Below are 15,885 nucleotides of genomic sequence, written 5' to 3'. Positions count from 1 at the left end.
GCTTGATTTGTTATTTTCGGTTTATTTTCAGTATGACAAACAATCTTGCCTAGAAAATCCTCTTGGCATGATTGATTTAGGACAGATTTCTAGAAGTGCAATTATGGTACCAAAAGACAAAAGTGTCTTTAGAGCTTCTATCACAAACTGTTAAACCTCTCCGGAAGGTTTGCTTCAATATATACTTACACTAGCAGAGTATAAGAAAATTCCCTGTACCACACTTAAATGTGGAGGAATATGTCATTAAAGAATCTCTGCTATATTAGTAAAGGAAAATATCATCTGTTTAAATGTGCACTGACTTGATTAAATTTTCAACCAGACATTGAAAGAAAGAGGTCATTTGGGAAAAAAAAAAAACCCTCAAAGTAAATAAAGTGCCTTATGTTTTAGATAAAACTCATAAAAAAGTTTCTCAAAACATCTTTGAGAAATAGATCTGAACAAAATAAAGATAATCATTTAAGCAAGACCATTTGGGAGAGATCTAGAGAATCCAGACATGGAAAAGAATATGTTGTCATCAGCTCAGGCTGCCATAACAAAATACCACAGAATGAGTGGTTTAAACAACAGAAATTTATTTCTCTCAGTTCTGGAGGGCTGGAAAGCTCAAGATCAAGGTCCAAGTTGATTCAGTGGCTTTCTTCCTGCCTGTCTTTGTGGATGGCTGTCTTCCAGTATGTCTTCACATGGAGATGGGGGTGGGGTGGGATGGAGTGTGTGTGTGTGGCAGGGAGAGAGAGTGAGAGAGAGCATGAGAGCAAGCTTCCTCTTCTTATAAGGCCACTATCCTATTAGGACTCCACCCTTATGACTTCATTTAACCTTAATTATACTTCCTAAAGACTATAAAGACTCTATTTCTGGATACAATCACATTGGGTATTAGGGCTTCGACATAATGAATTTGAGGAGGGACAAAATTTGGTCCATAGCAGAAAGGTACTTCTTACTAAATATGAAGAAAAAATTTTATGACTGCTTAGATAAGCATAAATAGCCAGATTACTACTTTCAACAGGAAATACAGACTATTTTTTCAGTACTTATGCTCATTTTGTAATGTTCTATTACATACCAGGAAAGGAGCTCTTATATGACACAAGAGCAATGAGGGTATAACATGAGGGATCCTTAAAACTGGGACAGTAAAGTTGTGAACCAACAACTTAGTGATGTTATTTTACATCCCAAGGTTAGGCAAGATACCTGAAGCAGTAGCAGAGTGATGAGTCAAAAAGTCTGAGAGTAAGGCCAAAGGAGCCGTCACAGTCAGGCAATGACCAAATGTGTTGCTAAAACGAATTCTAAAATTATAATTGGAAGAGAGGTGGCCCACTGTAGTCAGGATCAGACAAGATAAAAACGCCAAATGTATGAACTTTTGTTGTCATCTTTTTTTCTTCAATTCTTATTCTTTATCTATGTTCCTGTCCAAATCAGGGAATATTTTTGATCTGTTTAGGGTAAGCTTCAGTTTATTGAGTCTAAAACAGAAACTACTGGACAAAATTAACTTAGTAAAGCTTGTATCATTTTTCAATAAATTTCAGGCTTTTAAACTTTGTTGTGTTTATATTTGTTGAATTTCTTATTTACCTATTGTAGAAACTAAACCATTCTGCTTAAAAAATGTGGAAATATCAAATACACTATGTTCTAGGAAGCTGAAGAATATGCTTCTTATTCTTCACTCCTCTAAGGTACCTAGATAACGTCATTTCTGAGACCTGATAATCAATTTGACCAAAATATATCTTCTAATTTTCACTTGCTATAATGGTGAAAAGTGCAACAACAGAGATAAACTAGAGACCTATTTCAAGAAAGTTTGAGTAAAAAATGTTGGTATGTAGAATCATTTGGAGATATATTTTCAGAATATAATCCAAGAAGGTAAAGCCTGAGTAGTACCTCATAGTAGAATATTTTAAGGTGATGCAAGAGAATGGGCTTGTGTAGAATGAAGAGTATATTATAATAGAGAGATAAATACTGAAACTCTATTTGGGCAACTGATTTACACAAGCTTAACTTATTTTGAAATCTTCCCTAAAGTCAATCTATCTAATTAAATGAGACCTGTAGGAATTTTTCTAAAATAAAGTAAGCTTTCAATGGTCACTTTATACCCACACACATACACACACACACACACCCCAAGTCATATACACACATACACAGACATATGCATTATATACACATATTGCATATATCCATATCTCTATATATTTAATGTATATGTATGTATACATGTCCATAATTAAATATATATTTATACTTTCTATATGTGTTAGCTTCGATAACATATTAATATTTAAATTTATATTGGATAAGAGTGGGAAAACTTTTTTTCATCTTGTTTTCAGTAAGCCCAAAGCCTATGGATATCCCCTAGTACCATCTTTCTCTCCCAGGCATTGGGTAGGAATGGGATAGTGTCTCATAATGAGGAAGGGGTTATAAAGGTAGCAGCTCAATCAGTAAATCTATAAAAGAAGGATTAGTGGAATTCACCTTCTTTTCAGAATAAATCAGTGGATTTCCTAATTCTCCAACCACATACGTCTCCTATTACTCCCCCTAAAATATCTGATGACAGCCAGATTGTGAACACAGAACTATTTCTGTTTCTAACACGTACATGTGTCTCCTTGTTCAGATCTATCATCACAGAATGACAGGTTCCAAATGATTTCTAACTTTTACTTTGGGAGAAATCTTTTAAAATAAATGCCAGGACAAACTTGTATTTTTCTCTCACTGTTTTGTTATTTTATTGGCTCAAAACCTTCTGTCCCCATGTCTACTGACTTGACAAGACAAGATGAACCTTAATAGTACCTAAGAGAAACTGAGGATATTAATTTTGGGGCAAATCTATTAAAATTCTGTTTCAGGAAAAATGATTTATACAAGTATAATTGCTACCATGAGCAACATCCAATACAATAAGTTAGACAAAAATGTACCTGTGGTTTTCCAATTCAATAGAATGTAAAACAGCAATTACTCAAGGTGTCTATAAGGTTATGAGTATTATGATTGAAATACTAGAATCCATTCTTTATTATAAATGAACAACTTTCAGAACTTGATCTTTAGATATATGTCAAGCTAAGCACAATGTTTTTCATTTTGAGACTCAATTCTATTTTATTTCAAATTCTACTTTTTTGACCCAATTACTCTTGCTCTGTGGCAGATTTTATTAAACCATAAAAATTTAACTTTATCATTAATTAAAATGGAGACTCTGACAACATTAAATTTTACCCTTTATCTCTTAATAATTAAGATGAGCTGTGCTTTGATCCAGTAATGTCTATACAGTACCAGGAAAGGACTGCACAAAACTGAGCTATTGAATGGCAATTATAGGGATCCAGTGAGTTTCCTGTTAGAAATTGTAACTTTAAACCTGAAAGAGAATAAAATGGTTTCGACTTATTATGCATTTACTCATTCTTGTGGTTGGCGGTGCAGAATATTCATCCCAAGAAAACTGATGTTAACTTTTATTTATGTTGCTTTTGATAGACTTACAGGGACAATAAAAACTATCCTATAAAAATAAAATTTCTCATCTCAGGCATTCATTATTGGACTGAAGGTTATTTTTTTCAAGGTAAGGAACATCATTCTATACATCAAGAACAGTGCTAATTTTCTGATTTTTTTACTGATGAAAGCACATTGACTTTTGGTAGTAGCATCAAAGACAATTGCTTGAGGACTTTGTAATTCTCTAATGTTTTCCCTATTAACGGTGGTTTTGTCCATCCTTTCTTCTTTTGTTTCACATGGCTGGCCCTTTTTTTCTACTCTTTATCAACCAATATGTGTGAAGATACTAATGTAAGCATAATGGACACAGCAATGTCACTAAGGATATGAAAATGTCTTGCTTCCCTTGCATCAATTTTTGCCATGCACATAGTGAGACCTCTAACTTTATGAAGGTCTTTCACTTTCTCACACATCCCTTACTCTCATGCTGGTTCTTACTCTTTGTTACACACACACACACACACACATACACACACACTCATTCTCAAACAAACCTCTTTTCCATACACTTTTCTTCTGAGAACATTCTATTTTCTCATTCCTGTGTTCTTCCTCTGCATTTTCTGGTCAATTCATACATATCATTAAAGTCTTAAATTAGATATTTCCACTGGAAGCCTTCATCACCACTCTAAATACTTATACATATATAAATTTTTATTTATATATTTTATATTTTTATACATATATAAATTTTTTCCTCTTCTGTTTTTGCCAAAGACTCTGAATGGAATTTTTAATGTAGAAGTATTTTGCATAATATTGTATTTTTTGTTTCTTTGTGTGACAGGAAGTTCTCTAAGAGTGCACAAAATGTCATGCACCACTATACCCTATCTTTTGATGCAGTATTCAGCACCTACCGTGCTCAGTAAATATTGTTGAATAAATAAACAAATGACTGTGTGCCGGTTTGAACTGTATATACCTGTGCTGTCTAACATGGTAGCCATGTGTCTATTGAGTACTTAAAATGTGACTAGTCCAAAATGAGATGTACCAGATTTTGAAGACTTAGTATGAAATAAAAGTTAAAAATCCCATTAATAATTTAATATAAATCAGATGTTGAAATAATATTTTTGTTATATTGGCTTAAATAAAATGACTATTAGAATAAACTTTACCTGTTCTTAGTGCTTTCTTTAACATAGTTACTTGAAAATTTTAAGTTAATTGTGTGGGTCATATTCATGTCTTGCACTGTACTTTTATTAGACAGCTACAGTATAACTCACACAGACTGCAGACATAAGAATGTCATCACCCCATTATTACAGTCTTCTTGTCATTCAGTGTTAGGCAAGGCATTTTCTCATTGTCACTGAGATTAAAAAGCAGTCATATTTTAAATTTTATCAGTAAATCTTCCTTAATGTAAGCCCTGTGAGTAATTAATACTCTGTTGTCTCTAATTAAATAAATTAGATTATTGGAATGATATAAATAATCTATAAGTAGAAATTTTAAACAAATGTATTAAAATTATAATTCCAATATGGAAACATTCAGAGCATGTTCTCATTTTAGAGCTCATGAAAAAGAATTACTCTAGACCAGCACAGTCCAATAGAACATTCTGCATGGATGGAAATGTTCTATATCTGTGCTGTTCAATGAAATAGCTACTAACTACATGCGACTATTTAGGCACATTAAATATGGCTAGTGTGACTAATGAATTCTTAATTTTCATTTAAATAGCTGCATATGGCTAAGATGTATCATACCGGACTTTGTACCTCTAGACAGAAAGGTGATTTCTGTCCTATTTCTAGCAGTACTGAATTTCAAGTATATTTATCTTGAAATGCCATACTAAGAATATGTCTATCTCACCTACATCATGAGTGACTAAAATCTAAAGTTTAACAAACTTAAAATAATTCAAACACTTTAGAAATACATTGCCGATTGGGTATTAAGAATGGTTTTTTTTTTTTGTTTGTTTTTTATGAAATAAAGATGTGCATATTTTAGTTACCAGCAAGATCTACTTATTTGTTAATTATCTGATATCAGCATCCCTTCATGTAGTTAAATTATACATGTTTGATTTTTAATTAAAATGAGAACATCCATTAAAAAAATTAAAAATATATGCTCCTCCCCGAGTTCTTTTTTGTTTGTTTTTACATTTTAGAAGCACATTGCTTTTGAAACTCTATGTGAGTGATTAATTCAAGATAACCTAAACCTCTAGAAGTCATTTACAGGAGGGCTTTATTGTAGAAAAACAATTTCTAATTTGGGAATATGCAATATGAATATATTTAAAATGCTTAACCTCATTCTTCCGATTTGTCTTCTGCTGAATGTCCAGAAAATGGGTCTTTAAAGAACAAGATATAATTAACATTTAATTTTAAGTGCTTTAATTATGAGTTAATGTCTGATTGAATAGATAACATTTCTGCCTGTGGTTTTCATCTAGAGAAGTATTAAAATCAGAAAATCTTACAACTGCCAATGTTCTTGTCCAAATTTTTTATTTTGTAGATTAGAAAATGAAAAGTCACAATTACATAGCAGAGACTTATTTTTATGCAAGGGTAAAATAACCATTGTCATTAAAATGTTATCATTTTTTTTTAAAGTGTTTATGTAACATATCTGTATTCCATTACCCAAGAATGCCCCACATCTGTTTGGTCATAATGGAGAGAAAAGAAAACTAACTTTTCACTAGCATCTGCTCTGGTTTTGGAATGCCTGACATTTTTATGCACTGTTACTTCCTGTGATCTTCCTATCAGCCTTTCATGGGGCTGTTTAGGAAATGAGGGATCTCAGCAGTTAGGAATAGGAAAATTATTCCTGCTCAAAAACCCGATGAGAGCACAGCGAGGGGCAGAGGACAGAAAGATTCGAGTCCATGTTGTTCTCACAATGGTCTGTGCCTTTCTTTCTACATCACACTGATTCTTCTGAGAAATTCATATATTTGATAATCTTCTCTAATTTAGAATAGCAGAAAAGTATAAGCCAATGTTACTTTTTGGAAATCTATTTAGAAAATATTTGTTACCAAGTACACACAATTTTATTTGTTTCTTTTAAGGCTTCATAGTTCTTCCCCCAATTAAAATATGATGGTTTTGATAATTAATTTCACTTAGATCTCTTAAATAATCATGATACTGAACAAATTCATATAAACATTCTCTATGGTGCCAAACAACTTCATTGATTGAGCTTTGTAGATTTCAAATAATATTTTTGGTATAGATAGATTCCCCTCAAAAATTCTGAATTTAGTTTCAGTGAAACTACACGTAGGGGTGGGGAGGGAACATGGTATTCAAATGATATGACATTCTGATTTTTCTTTTGCTTTTAGTTTGGTGAATGTGAAAAGACTGGCTAGTACCAGTCATTAGTCATGAGGTACATTTATAATATATTAAGAATTGTAAATGTGTTTCTATATTTTTTTTTCTGGATAACGAATTACAAAAAAAATGAGTCAGTGATTAAGAGCACGGTTTCCAAATTAAGACTGACCTGGCTTTGAATTCTGGCTTGATCACTTATTTTAATTGTAACTGTGGTTTTGCTAAATCTCAGATTACTCACCTATAAAATGATAACAGTGTTTGCATTTATGTTATATTAATGTAAGTATAAGACTTAGCCTGGAAACTTTCATATTATAGTTGCTCAATAGTGCAATTAAAATGCAGTGAGTTAGGGCAATTCTTTTTTATATTAAATAACTAACCAAAACATATATAAAAAGAGAAGGATATATGTTAGAATTCTTTTGCAAGTGCCAGTGGCACAGGTCCTAGTATGTAATATTACATTTACTGAAAATATGTGAACTAACTAGATAAAATAGTATCTTTATGGACATATACCTAAATAATATTTACATATTTCTTTAAGTTTAGGGTGCTTTAGAAAATATTGAGTAATAAACTCTATTTCACAGAAAATCATAAACTAAATATTTTTAGTAGATACACAAAATATTTATACATGTTCAAAATATGTTATAGATGAATCTACAATGAATTTCTTCAAGAAGTTTCAACTTTAAAAGCATAAGAAAATATGTCCCTTCAGTTCAGATCCACTTTTAAATATTTTTATTTTTGTTACTAAGTGAAAATCCACAAAAATCCTCTTATGCATATTATTGTGAAGAATACAAATAAAATTACATACTGAGAGTCCTCATCTCCTTATTCTAAATAGCTTGAAAAAAACATTATCTCCTACTGTTGTTATCTTGCTAACATGTCAGAACTGTATGGAGGGAGTCCCACTGTAAAAAGGACGTTCTGATTTGCAGAGAGTTCTAACACATGTAAATTTTAAAAAGTTGAGTTTCAAAATAGAAAGATATGTTTTTAATTCTTTATTTTTAATAATGTCTGGTAATCCAAAATTTTAACTCTTTTTTTCTCACATATACTATGTAGGCTACTAAGTCGAGAGCTAAAGAGATGGCCCTACCAAGGCATAAAAAAAAAGATTATGGCAGGGTCGTAGTGTTTGACAAACGTTAGTTTATCTGAACATCAGGACACATCATTTACTTTGAAAGTCTCTGTCCTTGAGAGTCAACATTATCCTCAGGCATTGCAATAAATATCTTACTTTCATATTTTTATATCAGAAAAAAATATATTTATAGAGCACACATAGACTTTTAAAAAGCTCAACACAATTATTAGGAATATGGATGTATAGGACACATTCTAACTTTAAATTACACATATCAGTAAAAGAAACAACTAGAATGGCAGATAAAGAAAATCAAGACAGGTTTTTGTACACAGAGCTATCTCACTGGACACAAGCAAGTTATTCACTTCAGAAATATTTTAAGAGCCAATATTTACTGAGTGTGACTTTATCATTAAGTACAAAGATTGAGTAGCACATCTCAATGGAATAAAGGCAATGTGTATTCACGAGAGAGAGAGAGAGAGAGAGAGAGAGAGAGAGAGAGAGAGAGAAAGAAATTATCGAAGAATGACAGAGAAAAAGACAGAATGCAGGGATTGGGGAGAGAAGATATGCTATATATGTGCTGCCCCATGTGCTATAGAGTTGACATATCTTAATAGATGCATATATGCATAAATACATAGCCTTACTGGACATATTAGATAAAGGAGATTGGAAGTTCTGCCTATATTAGGCAGTAAATATCAGCACATTCATTGACTTCACTGTTTAGGTTGTACAAGTTCTGTTATGACAGATCCAATTTATTCACTTAAACTTACTAGATGCTTGACCATTAAACATGCGTGATCTGCAATGAATGAAGGCTAGATCCCTACCAGAAAGGGAATTATTACTTTTAGGAATCATAGGGTTTCCCTGGTTCTGATAGTTTCTCAATCCTTTCATATTCCTCTTGTACATAAGTTCTTACTAGAGAACTAGTGCTATGTAGAGACATAGCACTCAGTAAGGAGCAATGATTAAATGTCAAATACATAATAAATTAATGTTACTCCTTGTTTTAAGTAACAACTCTCGGTGTCAAAGAACACAATCAAAAAGTATTCTTTGTCATATTTGGTTTTGTTTTGCTTTATTTTTGTTTTTTGTGTGTGTGTGTGCTCAGATAGTTGGTTAATTTCCATATAAATATAAAGATAAGTAAATTGATTTAAAATAATCAGTCTGATAAGCCACCTGCTGTAGCAGTAGCTATTCAAGATGCTAATAATAAAGGAAACATAGTCTGAACACTTTACGTAAGTAGAAAATATACCAAGTGTTTCAAAGCACATCCTTAATTCAGCAAAATAAAAACCCTTGCAAGCAAGCAGAGTGGTTGTTATTATCTCTGTTTCACTATTTATGAAACTGATGTCCTCAATTATAAAGAAAATTGATTACCTGAGATCTCCAAGATTTCAAATAGCATATTTAAACTAGAATCCAAGTTTATGTACTCTAAGTCTAGTATTTTTTGAACTGTGCCACATTAACTGAAGACTAGTAATGAAATTAATGCTATTTTTCTTCTTTCCTCTTTCTCTACTCCCTTTCCTTCTCCCTTCTCTGCATATTTTAGAGAATGTATCTAGCATCATTTATTCATTATTTAATTTACTCATTTATTTGACATTTATTATGTGTCAGGTAGCTCGAAAGGTCTTAAGCAAAATGCTGAAAAAAACACCCCACAAATTTTGGCTGTATCCAGGACAATTAGCAGAAACTCTTAAAAAAAAATGAGAGAGAGGAAGGAAGGAGTCATAATCCAGGATAATGGTTTCAGTCCATGTGGTGTCACCTAATTACATCAGTCTATTATGATTTCATTTTCTCTCAACTTGAGTGTGGGAAATTATACAAAACTGGAGGACATCATTTATCTTTGCTGCTACATATAAACTGGGGTTCTGTATAAGAATGTTTCATGCTTTTATGTGCAGTATCTACTATATTCATGGTAATAAAAAAATGATAAGAACCATAGTTCTAGACAGAGGAGAAATGTGTGTTTACAAGTTGGATTGTCTTAAGTCTTCCCCATGGCAGCCAAAAGAGGTTGAAGTACCTCTGTGCAAGTAAGCTTCCTTGAACCACTACTTCAATGTTTATACAAGTGAAGTGAAAATGACTTTTAAGAAATTACCTAGGACATAGCTTGACTTCATTAAGCACTATTCTTAAACTCTTTCAGTAATTTTACAATCAATTCCATTTTTAATCACATCTAAGGAAAGGGATTGTGTAAAATCCAATAGTATCCTTTTCCGTTTGTAGCACAAATAATTTCTTGCAACATCCTTATTACTATCTTTAATCGTCTAACTTCACCCAGACTGATTTCTTTTAATCTCAGTGTGAATAGAAAATAGAAGATCAATCACTTTCAACAGAAGCCCCCATTGGGGCAATCATAGGTTAACAGTCAGTGTAAATTTACGAAATACGAAAAGGACTTGCAGGTAAGGGTTGATTTTGATAATTTGAACATGATCAAAATGTGACATATACAATAAAGAAACTTAATAGATCTTACTATTGAATGAAAACTTGGAAACACTGGACTTTCCAAAAAGGTAAGGAGATTACGAAGATTGATTTTTAGGTCATTTGAAAGATAAGTATGCTTTTATATTCATGGATTTATCAATGTATTATTTCATTTACTCAATTTTTTTTTTTCATTCAACCGCAACTTAGTGAGTATATGTGCTAGAAAAAGTACTAGTTATGTGTTAGTGATACCAAAGACAGATAAATCATGAACACCCCTTCAAAAGTTTAGAGTTTATTGAGAGAGTTTGGTTTACATATACCAGCACTAGATCAAAACTTTTAGAAAGGACAGGTAACCTGTGAAGGGGATGTCATGAAAGCAAGGGGAGAGTTTCAAGAAGCAAGAGTTCAACACTGTAAAGCTTCATTTTGAAAATGGGATGCAGTTATTTCAATACTCCTGTGAAGCAAGTAATATAACAAATTTCTGATTTTGAATTCCTGCCAACAGATGGCTGATAGATTAACATTATAGCCTGTGGGATCAAGAATCTAAGTACAGCTGTGTGAAAAATTTTATATGTGTGTATATTTCAATATATTAGTCCAGTGTTTCTGATTTATCCAAAGACTCAGGGTTGCGTGTTACCTAACCAGTGAATAAACTGAATAGTCAGTCAAATTGAAATTTATGCTTTAAAAAAATGTATTAAATTGAAGAGAGGATAAAATTATAAGTAATCCTACTTTGTCTTGTGGATCGAATTGTGTTCTCCCCAAATTTATGTGTTAAACCTCTAACTACCAAAGAGACTGTATTTGGAGATGGAAGCTGAGTTGACTACTACACTTCATTAACGGAAAACAATTCCAACCAGTAGCTTATAGTACTTTCTTAATGGTAATTGATAACACATATTAAGCACTTGCTGGTTTTCAGGTCATATGTTTAGAACTTTATGAGCGTAATATCATCACACCCTTCAGACAGTCTGAGGAGATAGGTACTTCAGTGATGCCATGGTATAAATATGAGAAACAGATAGATATAGTGACTTGCCAAAGGTCAGCTAGCTAGTAAGTCAGTCATTGTTCTTAGGAGAAAGAGCATAAAATAATCCTCATTAATATAGCTTTCATTTTTAATATTAAGCACATATTTGCTTGAACATTAGGAATCATTAAAATATTTTAACATTACATTTGTCATATTATACAAACAAATAAAAATACAGGTCTAGTGAAATTAAAATACTAATGATAAAAGTAAATTTATCACTTGCCACAACTCCATATTTGGAAAGAAAACAGAACAGAAATGGGACAAAGAATATTACAAATATAAGTATTAAATTTAGTGTTTGATAGCATAATCACACTGCAAAAGGCTTGGTTACTATTTAAAGGTCAAATTATATGAACCCAACACTAAAATTTAAAACCTACAATGTTCTCAAATAGACTTGCTAGTGATTAAAAAATATATATCCATGAACATGAAGGCTTGAAATGTAATAAGGGCACAAATGAGTTAGTGATGGCTGTCATAAAAATCTGGCAGAGCATTCTATTTACAATTTGTAATAAAACTGTCACACATTGAATTTATAAAAGCATTTATCTTAGAAAAATAAATCTATTTGCCAAGGACAAGTTAATAACCTCTACAGTTCATTTGAATATATAGACAAAGAGATAGTTTGACTAATAGAGAATTTTCAGAAGTGTATTGGGGAAATGTATAGGATGCTGACAATGGAAACATTACTCAAAAAGATTCAATGCTGTGAATTAACAGCAGGAGTACTTTCTACATTATCTGAAATACAAATCAATACCGTTAACTATCAACTAAAAGAACATACACACAGAGAAAATTGTATTCATGTGTTCTGGTTTCAGAAATAATTAAAAATATTTCAATTTAAGTACCAAAAGAACATGTGGATTTTTAAAACACCTAATTGAATGCACAGCTATTTCCTGAGGATTAGATGTCATTTACTTATTTGAGGAATCTAAGGGAATAAAATGTTATTTAATGCATAGGGTTTTACAGATACTCAGAAATGTAAACATATGCAATTTTTAATAAACTATTCCTTGAAATTTCTGACAAGCTTAATAGGAGTACGGAAGACATCGGTTATACAGAGTTTAAATTAACTATAGTGATAGTACAATATTGTTACACATGCTCCAGCAGTCACAGTGAACTTGAACAAGTCATTTAGACTTTTTGTGTTCTTCAGAATGTTCATGAAGCTTCCCAGTGTTACTTTGTATGCCCCCTAAAAATGCAAATATAATCTTGAGGGAAGAATTTTAGGAGCATTTACATGTGTGTATTTTCTCCAAATGTAATGCTGGATAGAGAGGACATGTAAGTTATAGAGCTTTTTATTTAGAACAATGCCAGCAAACTTTTCCTTGCAAGGTAAATACTCAACTCTACTGTCGTAGTGTTATAGACAATATGTAAATGACTGGTATGGCTATGTTCCAAGAAAAATCTATTTACAAAAACAGGCAGGAGATGTGCTTTCATCAATGGACCATAATTTGGCAATCATTTGAAAAAAGAATTCTTTTCTCTACTTTCTTATTTACTCTTTTAAAAAAATCTTTTAAAAATTGCTTTGAAAACCATCAATTTCCAGTATCTTATATCTGTTTTTTTTATAGTTTCTTTTTAGTGAAAAAATAAATTGTACTTTTGAAGAGTTTCTTGTTGAACAGTGCATTTTTCTTTACTTTTGATTATTCCATAAACTCACATATCCTTTGTAAGTCTTTTTGTTTGTTTTTAAAAGTGATAAAACAAACAAACAAAAATCCCACAGGTTAAAGAATTTGAATAGCAAATTGCTCCACTGGTTCTGTGAAACACATATTTGATTCTTCTATGCCAAGAGCACTTTGTTTGGCACTGCCATGTTCAAATTCTAGCTCTGGCCCTTTGCTGGTTAACTGTGGGCTCCTGTCTTCATTTTCTCCTCTGTATGATGGGCCTCATAACGATATTTACCTCAGGACACTTGTGAAGCTTAAGCGAGTTAATGGATATATAACACTTTGCAGATGTTGCACATATGAAAAGCATACAATAAATAGTAGCTATTGTTATCACTACATTTATTAAAATTAATAAGTATTTTAGGACTTTGAATAACTTAAGGGTAGTAGAGGACATGGAAGAAATAAATACATAAAATATTACAGAGTGCAACAAATAAGTATTTTATCACTTGTTCTTATTCAAAGGTTGATGGACATGAAGCAGATAAATTAGAGAAGGCTGAAAAAACTTAAATGAAGAAATTTAAAAATTTTAATACTTGGTCAAATTTATGAAACCTAGATCTTTTGGATTCCAATCTGACTGCCCCCCTCAAAAGTAGTAAACAACCACTGCAAGTTAAGAAATAGTGTGCCATAACCGAACAGTATTTGTTGATAATTTTTGCAGCAGTGTGAAATCTACTGAGAAGAAGAGAAAAAGGAATTTTACTGTTCCAGTTGTGCAGTAACCAAGAGGTCAGTGCTTAAAGAGGGTGTAGATGACTGAAATATAATGTTCAGGAAGTTTCTTGGGCCTTGATCCTGATGTCTTGGCAACTTTGAGTTTGGCATGCAAATTTAGCTTGTGAAGGTGACTATTGCTCCTGCGGACATTAACTCTAAATTAGGTGCCGACATTTACCTGTCAACAGATTCTCCACAAAAGTTGAACTTCCAGGAGTCCCAACAAATTCTGGCTGTGAAAACCAGAAGAGATTGTGCCTGATTGAGATGGAGAGCAGCTGGAGTTGCAGATGTTCCTCTTAAGAGGCCTGTGCATGGATTTATTCCCTGATGGACATACTTGCTCTGAGCTCCAGCACTGAGGCAGCAGCTTAAAAGGTACCAGGGACACAGAGGGAGGAACTGAATTGTCTGGCTTCAGGGTGAGGGCTGGACAGCTTTCTCCCAGACAGACGTGCTGGCAGAATCTACTGTTGCTTTGTTGAGTCCTCCCCCCAGTCCAGCATACAGACACAGGCAGCACCATATCTGAGTCTCCATCAACCTGGCTAACACTGGTCACCCTACCCTGGAGATTCCCTGAGACTCTATCCCACCCAATTTTCAGGAACATCCAAGCCACTTCAAGTAGATTTTCCATACAAATGATATGTTTTAGCTTATGCTACAAACTTTCTTAAAATCTCTCAAAGTTTCACAAACCTCAAACAAGCAGCATCTAGCTTTGGCATACCCCATATCTCTTGCTAAGCATCCCCAAGCCTGGCACTAGAGGCAGTCAGCCTCAGTTCACAGCTAGGCCTCTCGAGGCACATCTAAGCCCAGTGCAGGTCATTTGTGAGTTGCTTGGTGACACTTGCCATGTGGTCCCGGGCAGGGCATAGGCTGAGGCTAGACTTGGACTGCAGTGTGGCCTCTCTCAGGAGGCCCTGGGGCAGTATGCCCAGTGGCCCTCCTTGGACTGAGCCAAAGCACCACCCAGGGCTGCATCAAACAGCGACATATCCAAAAGGCAGACTGGGCAGACACTAGAGTCCTGCTAAAGCAAATCCTGCTCTTTAGTGTCAGCCCCTCAGCCAGTGTTCAAAACCAATCATCCCAAGGGTCAAACTCTCCCACTGATGTGCTAACAGCAACCAAGTCTCAACTACAATATGAGGGCACACATAAGCCATATAAGGAATAACTTAAGGGTAGTAGAGGACATGGAGCACGTGGCTCAGTTAACTAGGAAAGACTATGCCACTGGACCCCACAGGACACCTTTTATGTGAAGCCTCTCTACTAAGACTGGGAGATATAGCAGCCCTATCTAATACATAGAAGCAAACATAGGGAGGCAGCCAAAAATGGGGAAACAAAGAAACATGACCCAAATGAAAGAAGAGAAAAAAGCTTCAGAAAAAGTACAAGCAAAATGTAGACAAGCAATTACCAGATGCAGAGTTCAAAACACTAGTTATAAGGATGCTCGATGAATTTAGTGGAAGAGTAGATTAACTCAGGGAAAACTTTAACAAAGAGATAGAAAAGAGAAAAATGGAGGTAAAAAACATAAAAAAGACCAGAAGGTATAGAGGAGGGGGGAGAAGGGAGGTAGATGGGGAAAAAATTAAAATCATTTTTTCAATTAAAAAATAAAATAAAATATACTTTAAAAAAAATTAAATAAATAATAAAAATCTTACAAAAGAACCAGTCAGAAGTTAATATAATGCCAAAGGTGAAACACAAAGAGAATCTTAAAAGCAGCAAGAGAAAAGCAGTTAGTTACCTGCAAGCATTCCATAAGACTGTCAGTTGGTATCTCAACAGAAACTTTGC

This window comes from Pteropus alecto, unplaced genomic scaffold (genome assembly GCF_000325575.1).
Source record: "Pteropus alecto unplaced genomic scaffold, ASM32557v1 scaffold239, whole genome shotgun sequence".
Taxonomy (NCBI): domain Eukaryota; kingdom Metazoa; phylum Chordata; class Mammalia; order Chiroptera; family Pteropodidae; genus Pteropus; species Pteropus alecto.
This window is presented reverse-complemented; position numbering follows the sequence as displayed.